Source organism: Notolepis coatsorum, assembly GCF_963971535.1.
Source record: "Notolepis coatsorum genome assembly, chromosome: 9".
NCBI lineage: Eukaryota > Metazoa > Chordata > Actinopteri > Aulopiformes > Paralepididae > Notolepis > Notolepis coatsorum.
The window spans coordinates 43,430,704-43,457,384 of NC_140173.1; the positions used below are offsets into that span (position 1 = coordinate 43,430,704).

A 26,681-nucleotide genomic window follows, 5' to 3' on the forward strand; every position below is an offset into this window, starting at 1 on the left:
GGTACCAGGCTTGTATTAGGAGGAGGCCTGTATAAGAGGGAGGCCTATATTTCAAATTTTCAAACGGATCATAATGAATAAATCAACATTTTGTGTCAGTTTGAACCCAGTAAAATGTACTGGGTTCATTTATTGAAACCAAGTACTGTATGAAATAGTAAACAGTGCAATTACAGGTGGTCACTGGTCATTTCAACGTTTTCAAAGTGAAATCAAGTAACTAGCTCAGTACGCAGATCAGTATATTAGTAACCCGGCTTGTATTAGGAGGCCGGCTTATAATTGCTTAGCTCAAGAGCGCACCCGGCCATTAATAGAGACCCGGCTTGTATTTGAGACCCGGTTACTATTAGAGTAATTACGGTAGCTATGAAACGTTACAGTACATAGGACTATAGATGGAAATGATAGCTTCTTGCTAAATCTAGTGCACCCATCCATTTGTTTAATGCAAACGATTGTCATTATACACTGTCCTTTATAAACGAAATAAACTAAACTAAAGGTGCCTAAATTATGCATTACTATTGTTACGAAGGATCAGATTAAACCGAATATATATATTTACTAGGGCTGGGCGATATAACGATAACTATCGCGATATATTTTAATAATCGATATCGAAATAAAAAAAAAATCGATTTTTTTTTTTTTTTTTTTTATACCTGCAACAGGGCAGTTTTAAAACCAGAGACAGTGGACAGACTTGTCTTTCTTGCCTGCAACTTAAAGTAATGGCTTTGCTTGTCCAAATGACAATACTGACCTAATTCAGATTTCTTTTTCTCTTGTCCATTTATTTTGTTTGCTTTCTAATTTAAAATACATTTTGAAACCGTCTGTACACAGTAGGCTATGTGTGCTAGCAGAACTAGACTCCAGTCACGAGTCACAGTGCACATGTGCGGTGGTTTGTCCACCAAAAAAGCGCCAAAAGATCGAAAATAAACTAGCAGAGCCAGAACTGTTCAACTCCTCTGGAGCCACAGCCAGCAGAGAAGCCGGTTTACTTTAGCTTTTAAACCAGCTGCAGCCTGAGAACTGGAGTGTGAGGGGATGTAACACTATAGACTATAGATGACAAAGAATTGGTGCAAAATAAACATACATCTGTTGTTAAAAAAATAAATAAAAAATAATTATACTTATAACAATTCGATAATTATCGATATCGAGAAATAAAATAAAATTATCATATCGTTATCGCGATATGATTTCTTTCCATATCGCCCAGCCCTAATATTTACTACTTGATATATATTGCATAATATTTGTATATCGTCTGATATCCATTGTGTATTCTTTGTACATATACACGGAATATCCCTTTTACCTAGTACAGACCATAATATTCCGTTCTCCTATTGGATAGCGATCCACTAGGCGCCACTGCCATACCCCCAAGGTCTAGTTCAAAGTCACCGCCAAGGCTTGCCTGGACATGCCCGGTTCTGCGCAAGAATACGAGACAGGAATAAGGCTGGTACTAGATTATTCACCGTACGTATAAATACGTCGCAGGTGGATACAGCAGCACAAGCCTAAAGTCAAGTTAACCTAGAAACGCGTTACCCTCAAACGTTAAAATCTTCATCACGAGTCAACGACCAAGTGAAGTGAGCAACCGTGCATCTAAATAGAGCACTTATAACCGCGTGCGAATAGGACAGTAAAAGTGTCAGAGCTTAGTGGAATAACGTCAAGTTCGACCTAGTTAATGTGAAGTACCGCGCACCGGAGAATCTACACCGGTGAATGCAGAGCCCTTTTCCGGCTGGATTATTATTATATTGCTTTGGTCCTGTGGCTGTTGGAGCGGAGGAGAATCGTCTACACCCACTACTGTGTGGGATTTACCCGTGAGGAACATCACTCGAGCCAGTCTCTGGGAGAGGCTGGCCGGCTTTCACCTATGCTGCACGTAGAGCTGCCGCGGTATTGCTGTTTTCCTTACCGCACACATTTGCAAAATATTTCCTACCGCCGCGGTATTACCGCACACACACACACAAAAAAAAAAGTTTGAATGCATTTTTTTTGTAGTCTACTCTTTATATAGCATATAGCCTGCCTCTAGTCTAAATGTCTATCTTTAGAGGATGACTTTGCAGCATGAATATTGTTTGGGATTCGGCATGCACGCATTCGTTATTAAAAGTGAAACACGGATTCGAAGTCTCCCCTCGGTGTCGCGCCCGCCGGTTACCCCCCCGACCCTTTCTTCTTATTATTATTATAACGTTACTACTTATGATTACAAAGGCATTCGATTTGTGGCATTAACGTTAGTATAGTTACACGTTCGTATTTACCGGACCACATAGCAAGGCAAGCGTTACTCAATTAATATCTAAGTTCCTTTCTTTGCTCAGAGCGTGCCGAGTTGTACCCATTCTGCGGTCTGTTAATAAAGTTTTCAATCAGACAAGTGTATAGAACGAAGGGCTTTTATTATAACATTTCGTTGCAGTAAAATCATTATGCCTCGTTCCCTGAGGAGCGACGGCGTCGGTAATCCACTCCGGTGGGAGCTAACGTACTATTAGCCGTGTTGTGGTGGCTGAGATTCAGGAAGTAAACGCACTGCAAGATGCTCCAAGCATGTGACGCGTATCTCTTCTGACCAATCAGTGGTCTGCAGTGTTTCATGTGACTTTTCTGGTACCCAATAGGGTCGCTTGGAATCTCGACAGGGAAGTAGGGTATATCTGCAGAGCCGCAAGCCCAACGAGAGCGTAATAATAATAATAATAAAAAACAGCGGTGATGCCGGTATTCAGCCCAACGCTGCGGTGGGCATGATGTAACAGCGATACCGCGGTAATACCGATACCGCGGCAGCTCTAGCTGCACGCATACTTGGATTACAGCTGCTGCTTTCGTCTGCCGATCAAGGGAGTAATGTACCGACTCCCGTAGCTGGAGCTTATTGATTCCCCGTTGATCCAGAGTTTGCATTCGAACATTTCCTCCCCCTGCTGGCCTACAACCGGAGGGACCCTACTAGTATCTCCCGCTGCCCTACTAGTGTACCATAGATATAATTCCTAAGATACAGGTGGTATTCATTATCTCCTGCGTAATATGATAATGGACTTACGTTATTGATTTACTCACGCACATTCTTTCGCCTTATAAGCGCGACCCTACGTAAAGTATTGTAATACTATCATTGCTATAATAATAAATATTACTCTAACCAAGATTTGTTGTGGAACCGTGTCATTGTGGAGGTGTTCATATCATATACCCGTGTACTGTATGGCCAGTAGTAATGTACATAAGACAGTAGTGGTTTAATGATACCATACTTATTAATACAGTCAGGGAATTGTACCCCTCAGTTAAAATTGGTCCTTCGAGCCGGAGGGTAATTAGCGTAATATTAATATAATATTAATATTAACATGGCCGATGATGAACACTCCACAAACGGTTCTCCTAAGCTAGATCGCCCGGAGCGCAGACGTCAGCCACCTCCCTATCTAGAGGCATACGCTGTCAGTCTAATACCTAGCTTTATAAAGAAGTTAAATACGGATAAAATAAATAAAGCGGATAGTCAAAGTATGTCAAACCCTACCGACCAGGCGACCCCGCCAGTAGAGACCCTAGTGGGTTCTAACGTAACTGACCAAGCTCACGGGGGGGACCAGGAGGGACATGACATGACTTTACCCCCCGACAACGCCAACGGGACAGTCCCCGGAGAGCTCCAGGATAAAGAAAGCGCTCCAGGGACGGAACCCGACCCACTACCAGAAGAGACGCACACCCAGGAGATGGATCTCCTCGGAGCGCGACAGGAGAACGGATCTCCAACGAGCACTGCCAGAAGCCGATCACCTCCGCCTGTGTCTTCCCCCAGCGAAGCGGACAAGATGCTGGCGCAGGCAATCATCGCCACCCTGGCAGCCTCCACCGAGCGCGAACGAGCTGCAGACCAACGAGAGCGCCTTCACGCGCAACTCCAAGCGCAAGCCCTCAGTGAACGCGAACATTCTGCAACCGAGCGAGAGCGCTTCCAGGCGCAACAAAGGAGTGAAGACGACCGCATAAGACTGGAGACCAGACGCCTTCAGACAGAAGAGAACATTGAAAGAAGCCGCGCCGATGCACAGTGCGCCGCCGCCAATGCACAGCGCGACGGAGATCGTCACGACAAGGGTCTTGGACACATTCCCCTACCCGACCAAGCGACCCGGGACCCCGCCAACAGGAGGATCCTGTCCACGTCTCCGAACCCCCTCCCCGGCCGGTCCATACGAGACCCAGCAACCGGGAAGAACCGGACCACGCCGAGAGACTGAACAGAAGACTCCAGGACCTAGCAGAGGAAGAGGAAGAGGAGGAATGTCAAGCCGACCAGCAGCAACGTACCCTGGACCAGGAGGCCCAGTACAGCCCCAACCAGCAGCAACGTACTCTGGACCAGGAGGCCCAGTACAGCTCAGACGTCAGCCCCGAGGCACTGCGCTACAAACCCGACTCAACTCACGGGTGAGTTTGACGCACCGCCAGCCCCGAGGAACAGCACCTGGGTACCCGACCTTCGGTACCCACCAAGTACCAGCCCACGACGACACGCACGGGGAGACTCGCCCAGGAGGCCTCTCCCCCAACGCTCACCGATGTGCCAGCCATCCATGGCATCGTACCTTGGCACACCGACGTTCCCGGACTTCACACACGAGAACAGAGCACAGTACACAGAGCTACGAATGTGTTTAGAGACAATGATGTCCGATGTACCGGATGAAACGTACAAGTATGCTATCCTACTCAAGCACCTGAAGGTGCCCAGAGCGCACAATATAGCGCTGGCATATTCCAACTCTACTACCCCATACACCGCGGCTCTAGTAGCCCTCGACCAACGTTATGGACGCATATGGGACTACGTGATACAGGAGATAAGAGACATTGACCGTCTCCCCCCAGCCAGAGACAACAGAGCATTGGATGACCTCTCTATCAAGGTACAGTCCCTGGTAGGGATGCTGGGGTCCCAAAAGGAAAAAGGGATATACGAACTGTACGCTAACTCTAATGTAGAGAGAATATTAGAGAAGCTCCCTCCCGCCCGACAAGAGCGTTTTCGGCGGCAGAGAGACCACCGTGACCCCAACGGCCCAGAGGCATCCCTCCTAGACCTGTCTGAGTTCCTCGCCAGGGAGGTCAGCAGCTTACGACTGGACACGTTCGTATGGAGTGGACCAAGCCCAAGACCAGGACCTCGGGGATTAAATGATAACCGCTGGTCGGTGACCGTTATGCACCAAGCCGAATCAGTACCGCAGCACAAGAACCACAACACCCCCTCGACGAAAGAAAAGTGGAAGATTGAATGCCAGTACTGTGAAGGGGAACATCGGCTGTATCTAGGCCTGCCACGATAACACATTTTGCTGGGCGATTAATTGCCCCCGAAAATGTCGCGATAAGCGATATTATTGCGACCGGTTAGAGAATTTTTTTGAGAAATTTATTTCCCAAAACTTTTATTTTGAAGCCCACCGCTCCGTCTTTTCCGGTGTTTAAGACTTTTATTTTGAAGCCCACCGACCGGACCGGAAGTATTGTTGTGATTATCCTAGCTGACAACTTGTCTCGTCCGGTTGTGTTTTTTTGTTTTAACGTTAGCTACTAACGTTAGATGCAGCTACTACAGGCAATCAACGATGAGGAGGAAGCGTCAAAGCAGTATTATAATAGAATAGCTGTGGTGCGTAGGCACTGCAGCACGACTCGAAAACGACCCGTTATAATAAATTAATTCATGTTTAACTTGTCCCCGTGTCCAGTCCTTTGACTAGCCCCACCCGTTCATTGTAAACAATGATGCATGTAATTGTATTAACGTTATTCTGTGTTATTCTAACGTTACACTACAAATAACGCTACTTGGTTAAAAGGAGCAACACTATTGAGAAATGTAGTTAAGCTATATGTGGCGTTGCTATAGGCGAGCTCCCGTGCTGTGCTCTGTAGTAAGGCCAGCGGCCGCCCACACGGAGAGTGACTGACGAGGGGTACTGGTTCCACCTCATTAAAACAAACGCACAAATAGCAATTAATCGCGCCCGTCAAAATCATTGCATTCATTTTAATTATCGCGGCAATTAATCGATTTATTGCTTATCGCGGCAGGCCTAGCTGTATCAATGCGACACTTTCGAGAAGCTGACCACGGACGAGGTGAGTCAGTGGATCAAGGACCACCGCCGCTGCTTCCGCTGCGCGCGCAGCCATATGGCAGCTGAGTGCCGCTTGAAGAAGAAGTGTGGCAGGTGCGGCGGCACCCACTTGGAGGTCCTGCATGACATCAACAAGCGTCCGCCAGGACAACAAAGTGGGCCCGTCACGGTAATGTACCAGGCCGAGGCGGTGGCACCAGTACCAAAGACCCACCAGACCGCTCCCTACTGTTCCGACTGCTACAGCAGACACTGGGAGTCACGGTGCTACTCGGACGACCGCGAGTCGGCACCACCCCAGACGATCCAAAGCAACCGACCAACAGGAGTGCTCCACATTGACCAGCATAGCGGGACCCCCCCCGAGTGCTCAAAGTGGTCAGAGTGCTCCTGAGCTACGAGGACAAGGTCCTGGACACTTACGCCGTCCTGGACGATGGGTCTGAAAAGACTCTCCTCCTCGCTTCCGCCGCAGCCCAGTTGGGCCTGCGGGGTGCCAAAGGTACCATGACAATACGCACCATCAGAAGGGACCAGAAGACCATAAAAGGTGAGAAGGTCTCCTTCAAGATAGCAGCGGTGGACCAGCCCGAGAAGCAGTATAGTATAACCAACGTCTTCACCAGCCACGACATAGGCCTATCACAGTACACCTACCCCATCCCACAGCTGATGGCTAAGTATGTGCACCTACGTCAACTACCTATACCGCTTATCGACGGCGCCACACCGACCCTGCTCATCGGCTCCGACCACGCGGACCTCATTCTCCCAATTGAGGCGGCCCACATCGGACCCAAAGGATTCCCAGTCGCGGTTCAGACCCGACTGGGGTGGACGCTCCAGGGCCCCCTCTACGGACTTGACAGTCAACCCACGTCTACACGCTGCCTACACACAAAGGCGAGCGACACCGGCCACTCCCTCGTACAGCCTGTTGAGAGGCTATTGACATTAAGCGAGAGGCCTGTGAGAGAACCGTGGGCACAAGAGGGAGTGCGGAACTCCACCCCCCTCAGCTGCGCCCCAGACGTAGCTGACCTCGAACCCAGCACCCCGAGCGACTCCTTGATGGGGCGGCCGGAACCGGCCCCTCCTCAGACGGGGTACAGAGCAAACAAGAGAACCAGACGGAGGAGGTGGAGGCGCAGCCAAGCACAGATCAAAGCAGTCTCAGGCCCGCTTCCTCCTAAGCCCCCCTTCATCCCGTCCAGTCGTCATGATCATAGACCAGTCACTACCCCGAGCTGCGTGGCCGGCCGGCCGCGTAAGCAAAGTGATCACTGGTGCCGACGGAAAGGTCAGAGCGGCAGAAGTGCTCGGCCAGAGGCGGACATACACCCGGCCCGTGGCGAGGCTGATAGAGTTGCCAAGGCTCCCCGACTCTCTCGATGACGACCATGACCCCCCGACTTTGTGAACTGCCCTACTCCTCACAACGGACATTGAGTAGTGGACAGTGCGGTTAATCTGTCTCTGCTTATCTAATTAGGTGCGGACTAATTAGGAGGCGGCTGTTACGAAGGATCAGATTAAACCGAATATATATATTTACTACTTGATATATATTGCATAATATTTGTATATCGTCTGATATCCCTTGTGTATTCTTTGTACATATACACGGAATATCCCTTTTACCTAGTACAGACCATAATATTTCGTTCTCCTATTGGATAGCGATCCACTAGACGCCACTGCCATACCCCCAAGGTCTAGTTCAAAGTCACCGCCAAGGCTTGCCTGGACATGCCCGGTTCTGCGCAAGAATACGAGACAGGAATAAGGCTGGTACTAGATTATTCACCGTACGTATAAATACGTCGCAGGTGGATACAGCAGCACTTAGCCTAAAGTCAAGTTAACCTAGAAACGCGTTACCCTCAAACGTTAAAGTCTTCATCACGAGTCAACGACCAAGTGAAGTGAGCAACCGTGCATCTAAATAGAACACTTATAACCGCGTGCGAATAGGACAGTAAAAGTGTCAGAGCTTAGTGGAATAACGTCAAGTTCGACCTAGTTAATGTGAAGTACCGCGCACCGGAGAATCTACACCGGTGAATGCAGAGCCCTTTTCCGGCTGGATTATTATTATATTGCTTTGGTCCTGTGGCTGTTGGAGCAGAGGAGAATCGTCTACACCCACTACTGTGTGGGATTTACCCGTGAGGAACATCACTCGAGCCCGTCTCTGGGAGAGGCTGGCCGGCTTTCACCTATGCTGCACGCATATTTGGATTACAGCTGCTGCTTTCGTCTGCCGATCAAGGGAGTAATGTACCGACTCCCGTAGCTGGAGCTTATTGATTCCCCGTTGATCCAGAGTTTGCATTCGAACATTTCCTCCCCCTGCTGGCCTACAACCGGAGGGACCCTACTAGTATCTCCCGCTGCCCTACTAGTGTACCATAGATATAATTCCTAAGATACAGGTGGTATTCATTATCTCCTGCGTAATATGATAATGGACTTACGTTATTGATTTACTCACGCACATTCTTTCGCCTTATAAGCGCGACCCTACGTAAAGTATTGTAATACTATCATTGCTATAATAATAAATATTACTCTAACCAAGATTTGTTGTGGAACCGTGTCATTGTGGAGGTGTTCATATCATATACCTGTGTACTGTATGGCCAGTAGTAATGTACATAAGACAGTAGTGGTTTAATGATACCATACTTATTAATACAGTCAGGGAATTGTACCCCTCAGTTACAACTATATTTAATCACAATATAATAGATATAGCTAGGTTACTGACATTGTCATTGTGATAATGTCAGTAGTAGCTAGCTGTATCTATTGTTTACACTTGAAATATGTATTTTTATTTTGTCACAATATTAATTGAAAAATATTGTGTAAAATTTAACTGTATTTCTGAGTTGCAGCACTTAAAAACATTAAATGGACTGTTATATCTTATTCAATTGTGGACATTTATTCATTCCCACTTATTAGACACTATTTCTGATGGTAAAATGAGCATAAAAAGCAAAATACAGAATTCTGAAATATTAAAACGGAAAAAATGGAATTTGGAAAAAAATTTAATGGAATTTGGAAAATAATAAAACGGATTTCATATGGCTCTACATGTTTGAAGGCAAACAAAAGCAAATCCTCCTCAGATAGCACAGCAACCAGAATAACTGAAATACTGGCTGATGAATTGATTAAACAGCTTTGTGATAGAATAAAAAAAAATGCACAGTGCATTTCCATAGCTGTGGATGAGTCCACTGACACCACTGAGAATGCTCAGTTGCTGGTGTTTGTGAGGTTTTAGTGAGTTTGTGTGAAGATTGGATCAGTTGTACTTTTTTTTTTAATACTTGAAACCCTTTTTTTGTGGAATATTTGATGCGGCCCAGCCACCCAGCCTCACCCTCACCCAGACTCTACCTCCAGCGGCTCCCAGGTAAATTGAGTTTGAGACCAATGGGGTTTTTCTTCACAGTTGCAGATAAAGATTAGGCTACACTAATATTATAGTATTATACTATTATAATATGACTAGTCATAATTTTTTTTAAATAAAACATTTATCATAAATTATGTAGCCTATCTGCATCCGCTTGGCGCTCGGCGCTCCATCAAGACGTCACCATCACTTTCGTACCAACCGTGCCCTTATTGGATTATTTATGTTGACGAAACTGATGAGTTATATTCATTAAAGAAAGTTGATTTAATAAAAAATAAAACTAATTTAATCAGATTAATCACTTTATTCAAATTGGGGATTTTCTTTAATTCTTTTATTAAAACATAAAATATGACGACAGACATTCGAAGCTTCATACCATGTTTCCCACAAGTGTATTTGAAGGTATGGGTAATGGACCAGGGGTGTAAAAAGTACCCAGAAATTATACTTAAGTGAAAGTATGGGTACAGTCTCAAAATCTTACTCAAGTAAAAGTCAGAGTATCTGGCTAAAAACACACTAGAGTAAAAGTCAAGAACGTTCACAGGGCTCTCTCTACAGTGCGACCAAATTGCTCGCATATGCCCCTAAAAATATTTGTGTGCGAACCGTAAAAATCAATTACGCGCACGCTGTGCGAATACAGATTATAGCCTCTCGTCTTTTTTTTCCTCCGCTGCGAGATCGTTAAAAAACTACAAGTCCCACATTGCACACAAGCCAACGGTCCAATCACAGTAGAGTGACGTGACGTGACTGGTTTCATGAGAAAGAAAGCAAATGACCAATCGGAAGCTCTCATTTGGCTTGTTTACTTCCTGAAACGCCACCATTGCGATATGCGAGAGTTTCCCAGAGACATGTAACTTCTAGTCTTACCAATAGCCATATATTTTAGAACACCTAGATTTAGCAATAGTAATATAACGTTAATGCAACAAAACGAATGCCTTGCTTTGTTAATCATAACGTTGATGCAGTAGCGTATGCCGTTGTGTTGACTGTAACGGACATGATAACAACATAACACTGTGTACACATTAAAATTGCGATAATCGATTCTAACATTTTCAAATCGATGCAGTTGAATTTTCCCCTTAGGATCGATGCATTGTTACACCCCTACACCAAAGTAACTGGCCCACTGTGTATGTGTGTACAGCTAACTTGGCTAGCGTTATGAACAGCAGAGGTGGGCAATAGGGTCCAGCTTTTATCTCTCGAGATAAAGCTGGGAACGAGGTTAGGGTCCAGCTGCAGTGCCGGACGGCTGGAGTGCAAGCGGTGTGACGTAATTGGCAGACTCGACTGTCAATCAATGGTCTACCTGACACGCAAACAATGTTTCTGTACTGGAGGTGTACAGTATTTCAATAGGCAACCCTGAAAGGATTATTTCTCTAGAAGAGCAACACAGCCAAAACATAGGCATTGTATGCATAAAAGGGGCAAAAGCTAAAGTTAAGTGACTGTTACTTTTGTAGCAGTAGTTTGATTTGATAGTTTATTTGATAGGGACAGCACATGTTAATGAACATAAAGTACAAAATACAAAATGTAAACATGCAGGGTTGTAGCAAGAGCTAATTTACACATGCACGCACAGTACAAATATACATTTATTAAAAAAAAAAAAAAAATCTTTTACTTGAAATATTTTCACTGTGCTCCTAAATATTTTTGGGTGCTCCTAAATTTCTTTGTGTGCTCCTAACTTTTTTCATTTAGGAGCACCTGTGCCCCTAGTGAAAAAGGTTAGCGTGGAGCCCTGGTTCAAGTACTAAAAAGTAAAAGTAACATTTTTTTTATAGTTTGTGGCCATCTTCTGTAGCTTGTCACTCTGACTGTCTATTCTTCTGATAGCAGGTGTTTAATCAAAGATCCCCACTTTCTAGTCTTGCACAAGGACCAATCAGCATGGGTATGGGCGGGTTCATTTTCCATTGATGGGGATTTGATTGGCCGTTTTTAAATAAAGTGCGGCCGTTGGATTAATAACGTTAACGTTACTTCAGCCAGAGAAACAAATATACTAATTAAAATCGTTGGACCTGCGAGATTTGTACTTTGTAGGTCTGCATTTTAAATGTAAGGAGTAAAAAGTATGTTTTTTTTCTCTGAAATGTAATTGAGTAAAAGTACAATATAAGTAGTATAAGGAGGTAGCTTACCAATAATGATGTAGTATAAGGAGGTAGCTTACCAACAGTGTTGTGCTAGTTACTGAAAAATAGTAACTCAGTTACTTTACTAGTTACTTCATTTCAAAGTAACTTCGTTACTGTACTAGTTACTTACACCCAAAAGTAATGAGTTACTGTGAAAAGTAACTATTTAGTTATTTAAAAAAAAATAAAAAAAATAAATTGCTCAAGTCCCATGCCCCATATACTCAAAATCGGTTGATCAACTTGACAGTTTCCATTCACATCACCGAACTCTGCTAAGCAATGTGGTCTAGAGCGTTTCATTATATATTCCCTCCCCGCTGTATGTATATTTCTCTCCCACCCACCCACCCCCTCCTAATGTACAGTCCCCTCCCCATCATATGTATATACTCTGTCAGGATCTAGGGGTAACAGTACTGTATATTTGAATACCGCTTATGTCACAAATGTATCAGTACTAAATACCTATATGTCCCTATGCCATAAATGTCATGTATGTTGTGTATGTCATAAATGTCTATATGAATTGAAAATGGGGGACCCTGATGGAAACAAGACAAACGTCTTTCTCAGGTCTGCATCCCCTTAACAATTGTATGTATTGAGCCGTACTGTATTGTACCCATTCTGCAATCTGTTAAATAAAGTTTTCATTCATTCATTCATTCATCCATTCATTAATTCATTCATAACCATCTTGCAGCGTTGTTATCAAAGCATTGCAACGTTAGAATAGTTAGGATATCAATTATGCATGAAAGGACTATATTTATATTGTTTGATTAGTATTATGAGATTCCCTGGCAGATTTCGTACAGTCAAAATCCGTTGATCTTGAGTTTCAGTGAACACATTGCACTCACCGTCACCAGTCTGCGGTGGTCGAGATGTAACGTTAGTCCAGTTGACTCCAGCAGCCCTTCAAACATGTTCTTTATCTCGTTTCCATGTTGTATATTAATTATCTCTCCAAGTAGTTGCTAAATGGTTTGTTAGTTCGTTATTATTACTGCGTTCTTATTATGTAGATTCATAGCGAGCGTCCTCTTGTTGTTTACTGTAGAGAGCGCCTATTTCTTTCAGAACGTCAGTGGCCAATCAGAAGTGCGAAACCAGAATGAGGCTACGGAAAGAAATAATAATAATAATAATACTTCGTTTTATATAGCGCCTTTCAGTCTACAGTAAACAAAACAAACGCAGGCGAAATAAGGACGCTCGCTATGAATCTACATAAAAAGAACGCAGTAACGAACTAACAAACCATTCAGTAACGTAAGTAGCGTTACTGAATTTCAAAAGTAATGCGTTAGAGTACTAGTTGCGGCAAAAAGTAACTTCGTTCTAAAGTAACGCGTTAGTCCCAACACTGCTTACCAATAATGATGTAGTGCTTATCAATAATGATGTAGTATAAGGACAGGAGGTAGCTTACCAATAATGATGTAGTATAAGGAGTAGGGGTGTGAATCGGCAGAGACCTCACGATATGATACTATCGCGATACTTGCATCACGATACGATAGTAGTAAAAAAAAAAAAAAAAAATCATCAAATTTTATTTATTACCTTTTTTCAACTGCAAAGTAAAATTTTGTCAACATGTTTTATCTAATAAAATTAAGTTATATAGCATTACTGGCCTCGCATCTCGCTCTTCGCCATTGAGATATCTCTTATCTCCAGCACCTACTGTGCTCATTAACAAAACAAATGCACCCATGCACCTGACCAGGCCCCGCCCCAGCGTCCTCCTATATAAGACGCCGGACATGGTCACACTCCCCCTTCCTCTTTTTTTTGTTTCCATCATGGACGCTGCAGTGCACGCCATGAACTAGTTGTTATGAAATGCAGAGAGAAATTGAACAATGTTGGGTTTTCGCCGGAGATTTTCCAGCCCCTGGAATCTTCTCGGCACGTTCTAACAGCGCATCGGGCCTGTCCTGGGTTTCCTCGTCTCCGGACAGCGGACCGAGGGACGTCGGGCTAGGTCGCGCACAGGTAGGGCCTGCGCTACCAGGCATCAATGCTAGCATTTGTGATACTGCTTGTTGTCCCGTGAGACAACAGAGTTGTGTATTGGCGCAAGGGGCAGGATATCTGGGTAAACGTTGTCGTCATGACTGAGTTGGATGTTTTCCCAGCTATCCTGGAGAGCGCGGCTAATGCTAGTGCTACGATGCTGGGTCACTGTTCCTTTGTTCCCCGCCGTGGGCCGTCACCACTTTTCCCTCCTCTTAACCGGTTCATTGATCAAGGTCAGTCGGTAGCTAATGTGGGGGGTTTTGCCGAGGCTTATTTACCCTTTTCATGGGTGAATGGGCTGACAACAGGGCGCAAGGCAGGTGTGCCCTGGCTTGAGAGCCAGGTAGCATCGATCCTTTGCCCTGGCAGGGTTGAACGGTGTCCCACCCGGAAGCCGATGCCTGAGGGCGAGTCGGCCCGGCTAATGCTACAATGCTGGGTCTCCGTTTCTTGTTCCCCGCTGAGGGCTGTCTTTTTAAACGGTCTTCCCTCCTCTTAACCATTCATTCTGACGGTCAATCGGTGTCTACTGTTGGGAGTTTTGACTGGGGCTTGTTTACCATTTCATGGGTGGATGGGCTGAGGCCTAGGGCTGGTGTGCTTTTTGTGAATCTATGAATTGTGTGCGGGACTGGTGTTTCTCTGGTCTGCATCCCCTTAACATTGTGTGTATGGGCTAGCCCATTCTGCAGTGTGTTAGTGGAGTTTTCGTTCATTTATTCATTTACCCCTTCATGGGCGAGTCGGCCCGGCAGGTGGCTGGTGGGCTGTTAAGCCTATACCGCCACGGTATAGAATTAGCAGCGACTAGTAACATTGTTCGACTTGCTGTTTTTTCTGTCAAAAATGGTGTCGGGTGGCGGGGCCTTAGGGCCAGCCGATGTAGAAACATCGCGCAAGGTTTTGACGTTATTAGCTTTGACCTAGCCGCAAGCTATAACCGCAGGGAGGGCTAGGATGCTGTCAACGCTTGTTTACAGACATCTTGGTTGAGGGGGTGAGAATTTTTCCCTGCAGAGGGACTTTGGTCTTTCCGCAGGAGCGCGGGCGGTATTTGGCCTAGGCCCCACACCGCGCAGCCAGAGGTGAGGGCGCGGCCTCACCAGCGGCTGTGGCAAGGCCCTCAACCAGCGGCCATGTTTCCCCCGTCTGAGGTACCTTGGACACAAAGAAAACAGGTGATCGCAAGGCCGACAGCCTTGGCGGCCAAGGGATCGGCTACATTAGATGAGCACGCCCTAAAAAACCGTCGCCGTCTAGCTGTGTCTAGCTCGCTCTCCAGTCACCCCCCCCCTCCCCCCAACACCAGCGGGATAAGGGCTCTGATTTGTTTCCTTTGGCTGCGGGCCGCGTGCCTTCAATGAAGCACAAGCGGCCCCACGTTTCGCTTCTCATGGGGACAGGGGCTGACACCCAGTTGCTGGCTAGGCCTGGGTTCTGTCCGTGAGAATGTTGTGCTGTCAAGCGGCTCCCACGCCACACGTTCTGCGTCTGTGTTTGGTGAGCCTGGTGTTACGTCTGTCAACTACAAAGGTTGTCAGCAGGGGGGCTCGAGGCCTCTTGAGGCACAGCGCGGGTTCCCCCGACCTCGCCAGGCCGGGTATCACGTTAGTGCCTCCCACGGCCGGAAGACGGTGGTCTGGCAGGCGCGCGTGATTTGGGTGGTAGTAATATCACTGCAGGGCTACGGTGTGTAGGAACCCACCCTATCGGGCAGTGTGGGGGCCTCACACCTTGCATGTCCAGCTGTAGAACAGTTCCTCAGCAATCCATGCTGGCGAGGTGTTCAGTGGGGGAGCTTGTCACCCAGTGTGATGTCAGCTTCCCCCGTATCAAACCGGCCCCTTCTGTCGGGGTCCCCCCTTGGGTGCGATTGCCTCGTTAGTGTCGGGGTGCGGTATCCCAGCTCCACGAGACGCCCTGCTCGCGCGGTTGGCGATTCCAGGGTTGGCAACGCACAGCGGGTGGGACCGGGCCGCCTATCTACGATTTCTGGCGGACTAGCGGCAAGTGGCGGCGGGTGCGCTTGGGATTATCATCACATGTGGCTACAGCAGTGCCATATGTCGAGGTGGATGGAGAGAACGCTGAGGCGGGGACTTGTGTTTACACAACCCCACCCGTTTTCAGGTTTGGTACAGACCCTATTGTCAGGGTCACCAGCAGTGACAGCTCTGGCCGACGAGATCCAATCTCTGTGGGCGAAGCAAGCCATCGTCGTGGTCCCAAAGGAGGGGGGAGGGGGGGGGGGGTGTCAGACCCATACTGGACCTGTCCCATGGTAGGTTCAGCATTTTGACCGTCTCCCACCTTGAACGCTGTCATGTGGGGGCCTGGTTCTCCTCCATAGACCTGTAGGATGCGTATTCGCCTCCCGAGCTTCCATCCTAGGGCTTACCTACGCTTCCTTTGCAGGGCTTAGCGTACGAGTACCAGAGGCTGCGGTTCGGCTACTCTCTGGCTCCCCGCATCTTCACCAAGTGAGTGGAGACCGTGCTGGGGCCTCTGCGTCGTTGGGGGTTACGAATTGTATTCTGCCCTGGACAACGTTCTGGTCATCGGCCGGTCAGGGAAGGTCGCCAGGTCTCATACCAGGCAGGTGGTGGAATTGCTCACCAGCCTGGGTTTTGCTGTAGACTGGAAGTAGAGTACTCCTCTTCCCAGTCAACGGGTGGAGTACTTGGGGTTATTTCTAAGCTCAAGGTCTATATGGGCATCCCTCTCAGAGCGGCGGCGAGTGGTAGGTTCTAGGCGCGCTCGGGAGGTTCCGTCCTAGGACGGTTACGGCGCTGTCCGTGATACGCCTGCTCACTCTGTGGTCCCTCTTGGCCTCCTCTTCATGAGGATACAGAGGTGGTTTTTTCCAGTATGGAAATGGACCCGGTGAGAGACAAGTGGAAGCGGCTGAAGGTTCCCATGTCAGTACTAGGGGACCTCGTCCTCAGGGGTCCCCCTGGGCAGCAGGCTGTCACACGTCACAGTCTTCACCGACACCTCCCTCATGGGATGGGGGGGGGGGGAGACGTGTCAGACCAACGCAGTAGGGGGCAGCTGCCATGCTGCCCGGTCTGCGCTACATTCAATGTGCTGGGATTGAAGGCGGTCCTTCTGGTCCTCAAACGGCTCGACCACCTTGTGGTGGGCAAGCATGTTTTGGTCAGGACGGACAACACGACGTACGCGTCGTATATTGTCAGACAGGGTGGAGTGCGCTCCCCCTGTCTGCACCGGGCGGCGGTCGGGCTCTGGCTATGGGCGTTCTCCATCTGCTCTGCCTGAGGGCTCTCCACATCCCCGGCAGGGTGAATGTGGGTGCAGGTGTGTTGTCGCGGGCGGTCCTCACCCTGACGAGTGGGGATTACGTCCAGACATAGTCGAGCAGGTCTGGGACCGATTCCGTGGCCGTCCGGGATTCTGTACGCTCCCCCCCCCCCCCCTTACACCTGATAGCTCAGCTGTTGGGGCGGGTATGTCGGGAGCGCGGGACTTTGTCCTGGTCGTGCCGGGCCGGGGCTCAGCTGTGTGGTCCCTGGCCCTGATTCAGCTCTGTGTGGCCCCGCCGTGGCCTGTTCCGTAGTCACCGCGGGCCCTCTCTCAGGCACGCGGAACTCTGTTCTGCCTTCCTGTTCTGGGGCAGCCTCTAGGCTTGGCTGCTGACAGTGTGAATCTGGTGGGGATGCGTCTTGACTATTCTGTGGTTAACGCTATCCGGTACGCGCGCGCTCCGTCCTCTACCACGGCTTACGCTGGGGAGTGGCGTATGGTCGACTGTGGGGGTGGAACGTTGTTCGTGTTTGATATATCTTTGGGGAATGTTGACTGTAGGAGCCAAAGCTATATATTTAGGTTATTGTATTGTATGAATGTTTATATGTTTATTTTTATAACCTTACATTGAAACGGCATTAGGAATATTGATTGGATTTAGATAGTCATTGAACAGTCTTATTTGTCATAATAGAACATTCTAGAACATTTGTGATGTCACAGTATGATGTCATGACCGAACGTTCTAGAACATTTGTGATGTCACAGTATGATGTCATGATCGAACGTTCTGGAACATTCGTGATGTCACCGTATGATGTCATAACCGAACATTAATAATTTAACTAAATGTAAAAAATATCAGTGTTTTGTTTTTTGGTGTGCTTCTTATTCTAGGTTTTCAGGTTGCCTGATGTGTTAAAACATGCACATGTACCTCAATTTCTTTTGGGGTTTACCATGAGATAATATAAAAGGAACTAGGGATGGCACCAATCCGATACTCAGTATCGGTATTGGTCCGATACTGGCCAAATTCACAGGATTGGATATCTAAAAACAGGAAGTATTTTCCGATCCGATACAGGCCATAAAGCGTGCCATCACGTGAACAGTAGTAGCGTGACAACAACGTTAACATTAGCTAAACGTAAGTCAACTTGTTAGCAGCGCACCGTGATCATGTCAGCTGTGTGGAGTTATTTTAAGCTCAAAGAAGAAAAAGGCAAAACAGCCTGTGGTGTTATGTTAATGTGTGTGCATTAATACGACAGAGTACAGGCCACCGTACTGGGGTCACAGACAGGTACACAGGGCAGAGTAGACTAGGAGCGGATAATAACGGACCTGTATGGTGGAGCTAACAGAATGAAGACACTCACAAACAAATACAGAGGACTCACGTGTATACTTGTGGAATAACACGACACAGCCAAGTGTAATATCTGCAACGCAAGTATTTCTAGGGGTGGCAGCAACACTGGAAACTTCAACACCACACAACAATTAATCATGGAAAGGGAGTATGCCGAGTTCATACATGCAACGAATGCCAAGTTTTGTCGCAGCAGCTAACATAGCTGGAAACCTTACAGAAGCGAGAGAAACTCCCTGCAGACAGTAACAAAGCAAAGCTGAAGAAAACCGAGAAAATAACCACATTTATTGTGCTGGATGACCAGCCCCTTTCTGTTGTTGAAAATGTAGGTTTCCGACGCTTAGCCTCACTTCATGTTGCCAAACCGTCATTTTATCTCCGACCCGGCTATTAGGGATGTCCCGATCCGATCACGTGATCGGAATCGGCGTCGATCACGTGCTTTTCAGAGGCTCGGGGATCGGGAAAACATAATAATAAAAATCGGCATTCAAAAAAAGAAAAATTTTATTCAACAAACATGACCATGTCCACGTCTTAAACTCATACGGAGGCCTTAGTTTTGGTTTTAAATTACATATAATATATCATCATTAATGTATTTATTGTCACACAGAGCAGAAGAATTGTCCACAACAAACACATTCCCCTTTAATTTTCACCGTTGCAACAAACACCCCTTTAATTTAGACGCTACACGCGCGGCTCGACCACATCACAACAACAGTACAACACGTTGCTCCCGAAACACGGTTAATATCCACTGACTTGAGCAGCTAGACTTAATGTCAGAGGTTTGGAACTAAGCATTTTAAAATAGAAAGTCAAGCCAGTTGCAATGTTTGCAAGGACAGGATGGAGGCGAAGTTTTCAGACTAACTTTTCAACTGGAGGATAACGTTACGTGACTGAGGATTATCGTCGGCGTTTCAGACCAGAATGGACCATTACGTAAGTCGAACACTGAATGTATACTAATGTGCAAACATATATTGAAACTTTTAATATTTCTCATATGAAGCAGAAGCACATTTCTCAGGGTGAATGTAATAACAAACACCTCCGCGCTCGCGCCCCCGGACTATAGGCAACAGATGGGCTTGTCTCGCTCTGCCAGTTTCTGACAAAAATGCGTCAAAATTGATTACTAATGTGAAAGATCGGATCGGAAACGATCGGATCGATAGATATTTAAAATCACATGCTCGGGATCGGATCGGAAGCAAAAAAAAGGCGATTGGGACATCCCTAACGGCTATCTCAAATAAGTACAATGTTGTGTTTCTTTTTCAAATGTAGCCAAGAGTAAAGACCCTAACCATATCAAAACAGCAGTCAAAGTGTATATTTTCAGCACTACGTTTGTTTACCAATGATTTGAAAATCTCCACGCATTGTACCGGTAAACAGACGTTTTAGATGAGAGGACAGGAAGCCGTCATGAAATGGCTGTAGTCTTATAACGTATTAACTAAATAATTTGAACAAAATAAAAAGCAGCAGCACTATTGCATAACTGAGTCATGTGTGGTAATGTATTTCTTCCTTTGAGAGTTTTTGATGTTTTATAGATGGCTAGGTTAAACACAGGTTTTTGTTTTTTAAGGGAGTATCGGATGGGTATCAGTATTGGCTAGGGGTGTAACGGTACGTGTATTCGTCCCGCGAATTTATGGTACAGCCATCACGGTGCGGTGCGAGTGCCATACGATGAATACGCCTCAGCGCAAACACACCAGTCGCACATGCGAGAACAGCGAGCGGCACACCGTCACAGACTGTGACGAGCGAGAGAGGGACACGGAGCATCCCACACACGCAGTCGGGAGCGCACGCAAAACGCTCCGCATCCCTCCCTCTCCGACTTCAGTTCAGAGCGGGCGAGGCAGCTCTCGGCGCATTTACACATTACATTGGAACCAGGTATGCAGTGGTGGGCATACGCGGTCAAACGACGTTTAGGCTACGTCACTGAGGCAGAAGTGCGCGCATCCTATTATTATGCAAAGTCTAGGTGATAAGTGCCGGCCGGGGTGCCTATACGGGGCGACGACACAAAAATTACTCGTTGCGCCGTATACCCCGGCCGGCACTTATCACCTAGACTGTGTGTGTGTATGTGTATGTGTATGTGTGTGTGTGTGTGTGTGTGCGCGTGTGTTATGTGACAAAAGGCCGCCCGTCTCGTCCCCAGCTCCGCCTCATGAAAGAGGAGAGAGACATGTAAGCACGTGCGCGGGAGCGCGTGCACGTGGCGTTTAATTCTATATATATATATTGTATTAAAATATATGCACACCCAAGCCGCTAGAGGTCGCCAAAGTGCAGGTGGGAAAATCTCTCTCAAGAGGGCCCACATGTGGGCCCTCGCTTAACATTTTACTTTTGTGATATATGAATGAATTGAAGAATATTTTTGTTGACCACTTGAAAAGATTGTAATAAAAACATTGTTCAGTTTTCTTTTGTCTGAACTGCATTGTGTAACATTTTAAATAGACTTTTAACTACTCTCATCATTTGGGGTGACCATTTGTCATGTGGGGTAACCAATGATTGTCAATAACTGTACTAAATTCAAAATAGAATATCCATCAGTTTTGGCTCAAATATTAATCACTGGTATACTATGCTTAAGTGGATACTATCTGTACACATTTTAAATAAGTTTTATGGGTTTTAGAGCAAAAATGGGTATTGTAACTGAATTACGAGGGACACTCCCATTATAGAATAAACTTGTGAAATCATGGTTTACAAAAGATTAAAGCGCACACAAGCCTGTCTTTCTTAAGCTGTATATTTAATTACTGATACTTGTTAAAATATTAGTAATGTTAAGGAAATATAGATTTTGAGATAAATTACAGTCGCCCCAAATGACTTTTTTTAAGGCGGTGTCCTATTAATTCAACTTTAAAAACACAAAAATCTCTTAATTTGTTTTTTTTGCATAAATGCATGTGTACACTACATTCCAAATGTTTGAACAATGGCCAAATATATCCTTATTTTTTGCATTTTAAAATTGGATCGGTGCATCCCTACTACGGACTACAACATAACGTATGATATCTTGCCAGTTAGGGTACCTTATTGTAGCACCCTGAATATATGGCTATTATTCAGAAGTCCTGACTTGCCTTTTATCTCCCCTGGTGCACCAAGACATTAACTAGTTTCCATTGATATTCCCTCGAACAATGACGCGGGTTTCTCCTTCTCCTACCGGCTGGAATATGGATTATAAACAGTAACACTGGATCATATTCTTCCACCCAGTGCTTCCCTGTGGGGCTGGTTGGCGGTACCAGCAGGGGGCAGCGGTGGCAGGCAGAGCGTACGAGAGAGACGGAGAAGGAAGCAAGCCAACTGAGACGGAAGGGGGAGGAACGAGCCTCTTCGACAGTGGACTTGGATGTGATCGGTCGTGTCTAGACAGAGCCCCGTAGTGGACCACACGGGTGAACGTATTGAACTTGAGTATATTACGGGTTATCCTAGAAAGGTAAACGTAGTAGCGTGTTGCATGTTTCCCCACTGAATAACCCTAGTGATACAACGAGTTATCCTAGAAGAAATGCGGTATAGCCAAGTGTTGGCTTATGTTAACGATATTCCCTCTAGTGAGGTGCCCAGCCAGCGTGGCTTGAAGAGGACCGGTGTTTAGAGACACCCTGCGTCATTATATGTTGCGGCTAGCAGGAGGGCTGTTTGGGACCCAAAGAGTAGCTTCAGTTACTGTAAGGTAGGGCTAGGTTATTGCCTCGCGTCTACCCAGCAACGGCCGTCAACAACCAGTCTTCGCCGGCGTTGGACGTCTGCTCTGCACCGGCTGTCTTCAGCCCAGCACGGGAGTTCTTCCCGTCCAGCAGAGGTCGCCATCACCCAGCACGCGCTCTCAGCCCGCTACTGCTCCCTCTGCTCCAGCCCCGCTTGCTAGCGCCCGTGACAAGAGCGTTCGACGCCATCTTGCTACCCGGACAGTGGTGGCGCGGCGAGGACGCCATCTTGGTTGAGTACATTAGAGTGTCAGTGCTCCGGATCTTATTGCACAGTACACAGTGTGATGCGGCCTACGGGTGAAGCTAACGTTGCTAAATCCAGTTCATAGGGGTACCCCATAAACATTACATGCCGGCATTAGTATAGGACTATTGTTTTGGTAAAGTGGGCCCACCTTTTTTATTTCCTTTGAGTGTGATAACGTGTTGGTTCTTTAATAATAATTTCCCATCTAATTAACCCTTTCCCAATGAGGGAGGTTACAGACCTGAGGTATTATCCCTACCATATAATTAAAGCCTGATAGAGGTATTATACATGGTACTGACCCAGACGTGGGTGATGAGTCAAACACATTGAAGTATATTATTCCTGGTACTAACCCAGAGGTGGGTGTATAATATACGTGTCCATAAGGTATTGAGTTACAAACTAATATAAAACATTAGATGGGGTTCTGTGTGCGTGTCCATTCCTGTGCCCAGTATTGACCATTTGTGTGGTTAACGTTACTACAATTAACCCCTTCCTATTCCACCTTTCCCTTCTTACTGTAAGGTTTCTAGTGTCAACTGAGGGAGGGTACTGCTTGCGGGGGGAACCAAGTTATTTATTTACAATTCAGTCACTAGGTGTGGGAGGGTTAAAGGAGTAATTGGGGGAAGTGAGAGCGTGTTGGGGAGTACTGCTGACCGCCCCCTGGAAGGGAGAGGAAGACCAGAGTACCAGACCAGGTTGGTAAATCCCCAGGCCCCATCCACTCCCACTGCCAGCCTCCAGTTGGTGCTCCAGACCCAAAGACGGAGGTGCAGTCGGACAGAGATCTACTGTGTCTCGCTACCCAGTGGCTGTGCACACCCGTTCCCACGAAGCAGGGATAATCCACCCTGCTACATTATGTATACGCCACCTGTGTATATAATTTTCTTTACTTTACTCATAGTATATATTCAGATTCTAAGTCTTTATTGCCCATATTTATTGTAACGTATAATATATAACTGATGGGGCATAGAAGTAGAAAGCTTTGTCATTAAGCACAATACAGTACAACTAAATTAGTTTGTGTCACACCTAAAAGAACGATACCTACATACACACTCTACCACACAACACATCCATGATGTACCCATAGACACCCAGATTACCATACATACATTAGTGTACCATACCATATTTTTTATCTCAATATGTGACTTTCCTGGTAATTTTTTTTAATAAAATTAAAAGTAGTAGTACATTACTAATGTATGTTATACTAGGACCGCCATACCACAAACAACAGTGTAAACCGAGTATGTAGGGGACGACACCCCTGGACGCCTGTACGTTAATGCCAAGCAAGCAGTGCAAAAATGCTTCCGCATTCGTCACCGCACGCTAGTGCGGTAAAGCGCCCTTCTTTTCAGACAAATGCTACCGTGCGTGCACCGGCGGCGGCGTGCTCGCTCAGGTGCGTGCGTGCGCCGGCGTGCTCGCGCGAGGTGCCCGCGCATGCGACACGAGCGGAGCTCAATATATATAAGTCACCGCCCCTTATTCAGTATCCAACAAATAGCTCAATTGGCTAGGACACATGGCTGTGGATCCTATGGCTTGTTTGCTGGCGAGTTCGAATCCCATCGAAAATATTTTTTAACGTGATTTTTTTTTAACGTGTATTCTTTCGCCGATTAAGGTTAGGCATTGTTTCGGAGTTGGTTAAGGTTAGAACGGTTAAGTTTAGGCGCTGTTAAGGAGCTGGTTAAGGTTAGAGTTTGTCAAAGAGAATGGCAATATAATTTCTATGGTTAAGGTTAAGGTTAGGCATTGTTTCGGAGTTGGTTAAGGTTAGAACGGTTAAGTTTAGGCGCTGTTAAGGAGCTGGTTAAGGTTAGAGTTTGTCAAAGAGAATGGCAATAGACAGCCTATTTCCGCGAAAATGAAAGGCGCATTACTGCATGCCACTACGGTAAATTTTTGCACTGCTTGCTTGGCATAAAGCTACACGCCCCCTGGACATGTCTAAACAGGGAAGCAGGCGGAAGGGGTTAGAATTCCCATGGCTTAGCCTTAACCAGGTTACACTGGTCCACCACCTTGCAGTCATTGAATAATTCAATTTTATGTTTACAATAGAGATGTGAGAGACCCTATAATCTATTGCATACATGCATATCTATTTTACTCTTTTATTACGGTCTATTTTAAAATGTATCAAACCGTAAAAACAAAGAGGCCTATTGGAGATGTTAGATCCTAATGTGAAGAACTATGTGATTTATTGTTCTATTTTGATGCTTGTTTTATACTTATTTTATTTCTGCACTTTATGCATATGTATATCTTGTATGTCATAAATGTCATGATATATATCTGTCTGTATATCTGTATGTTGTGTATGTCATAAATGTCACTATGAATTGAAAATGGAGGACCCTGATGTAAACAAGACGAAAGTCTCTCGGTCTGCACTGCATCCCCTTAACAATTGTGTGTATTGAGCCGTACTGTTGTACCCATTCTGCAATCTGTTAAATAATGTTTTCAATCAATCAATCATGCATTGCTCTTTATCTGCTCATTTTGTGCTCATTTTATCTTATTTTTATTTATTTTTTGCTACTGTGAAGCACTTTGAGCTGCAATTCATACGAAAGGTGCTATAATACAGTTTAATTATTATTATTATTATTATTATTATTATTATTATTATTATTATTATTATTATTATTATTATTATTATTATTATTATTATTATTATCATCATCTAAGGTAGTGAGCCAACGTGCGAGATAATGAGGTAGACCCAGACAATTGATGTGGACTGGCTTGTTGCAGCAGCTTTGCACCCGCTGACTCAGCTTGTTGTCACGTTAGCTCGGCTACAACAAGCTAACAGCTTCCAATGGACATAATATCTTAGCTAGAGTCAGCGAGATTGGCTTTGAAACAGACCTCCTGGCCTCCATGATTTAAACCATTATAGTAAAAAAAAAACGTTATTTGAAACAAGATTATATACTCACAGAGCTCAATGAATGCTGGTTGTTGGAACAGAGAGCGACCAGACAGACGTTGTCTGAATAGACCTTGACGCAGGCGTATTAAACGAGCCGAGGGCCACGATCTAAAGAAGACAGGACAACTAATCGATAAGGATAACCCAATCACAGAAGCGCTTGGCCGTCGTTGACAGAAATAGAAAGAGCGATTTAGGACGTTTTTAGGACACCAAGATTAAAATAATATAATATGGTATATGTTTATGTATACACATGTACAAATTAAGTTGTTATTGTAATTAATTTTCCTCTCACAGGACAAATACCTTGCATGTAAAATACTCTCTGGCTCGCTGATAACATTGATTGATTGAAAACTTTATTAACAGATTGCAGAATGGGTACAATCCAGTACGGCTCAATACACACAATTGGTATTCTCGAAGACACTCTGATGTCACGAGACCGCCGCCATCTTGGTATAGGGGGACCATACGGATTTCTACCATCAAATGCATGCGTTGAGGTCCGTTTTTATTACATGTTTTATCACATTCTTGTTCATTTCATAACATTTTCATGCGATTTGTTTTGAAAATATTGAGGCCAACATGGCATTTCACTATTTCGAAAGCCTTTCTGGTGATTCTAAGGCGAGATATGAGTCAAAGATCTCCCCCTGATTGACTTGACATAATGTCCATACAAAACACCTGCAGACATGGCCATCTCTCGAATACCCAAATTGAAGCTGCTGTGTTACGTTTTGTACTAATAACGAATACAGAAATCCAAATCGCAAGTTTTATATAATACCAGCTGATGCATCACGGAGGAAAAAGTGGCTGGTGGCTAACGTTCGGCTAACTCGCTCTGTGTTGTGGTCGTGGTAGCTACATGCTAAGCTAACGTTAATTACATAATATCGAACCGATAGGAGCTTATCTTATCTAATCTTACGTGGTGGTACCACGTGTGCCACTACCCGATCAAACATCCACGTAAGATTAGATAAGATGAGCTCCTATCGGTTCGATATTATGTAATTAACGTTAGCTTACTGTAGCATGTAGCTACCACGACCACAACACAGAGCGAGTTAGCCAAACGTTAGCCACCAGCCACTTTTGCCTCCGTAATGGTATAAAACTTGCGATTTGGATTTCTGTTTTTGTCATTAGTACAACGCGTAACACAGCAGCTCTTTGGCAT

The 26,681-nt window shown here is 45.7% G+C and overlaps 1 protein-coding gene across 1 annotated transcript in view; it reads right to left on the reverse strand.

The window, feature by feature from the left end:
• The window catches only part of LOC311234349 (peroxiredoxin-like 2A), a 67,072-nt gene extending 41,487 nt beyond the window's left edge, over nt 1–25,585 (reverse strand). Inside the window, exon 1 of the mRNA XM_084321501.1 lies at nt 25,494–25,585. The gene's annotated coding sequence lies outside the window, so the exon portion shown is untranslated. The remainder of the gene's footprint in view (nt 1–25,493) is intronic.
• Nucleotides 25,586–26,681: the final 1,096 nt, after the last annotated feature.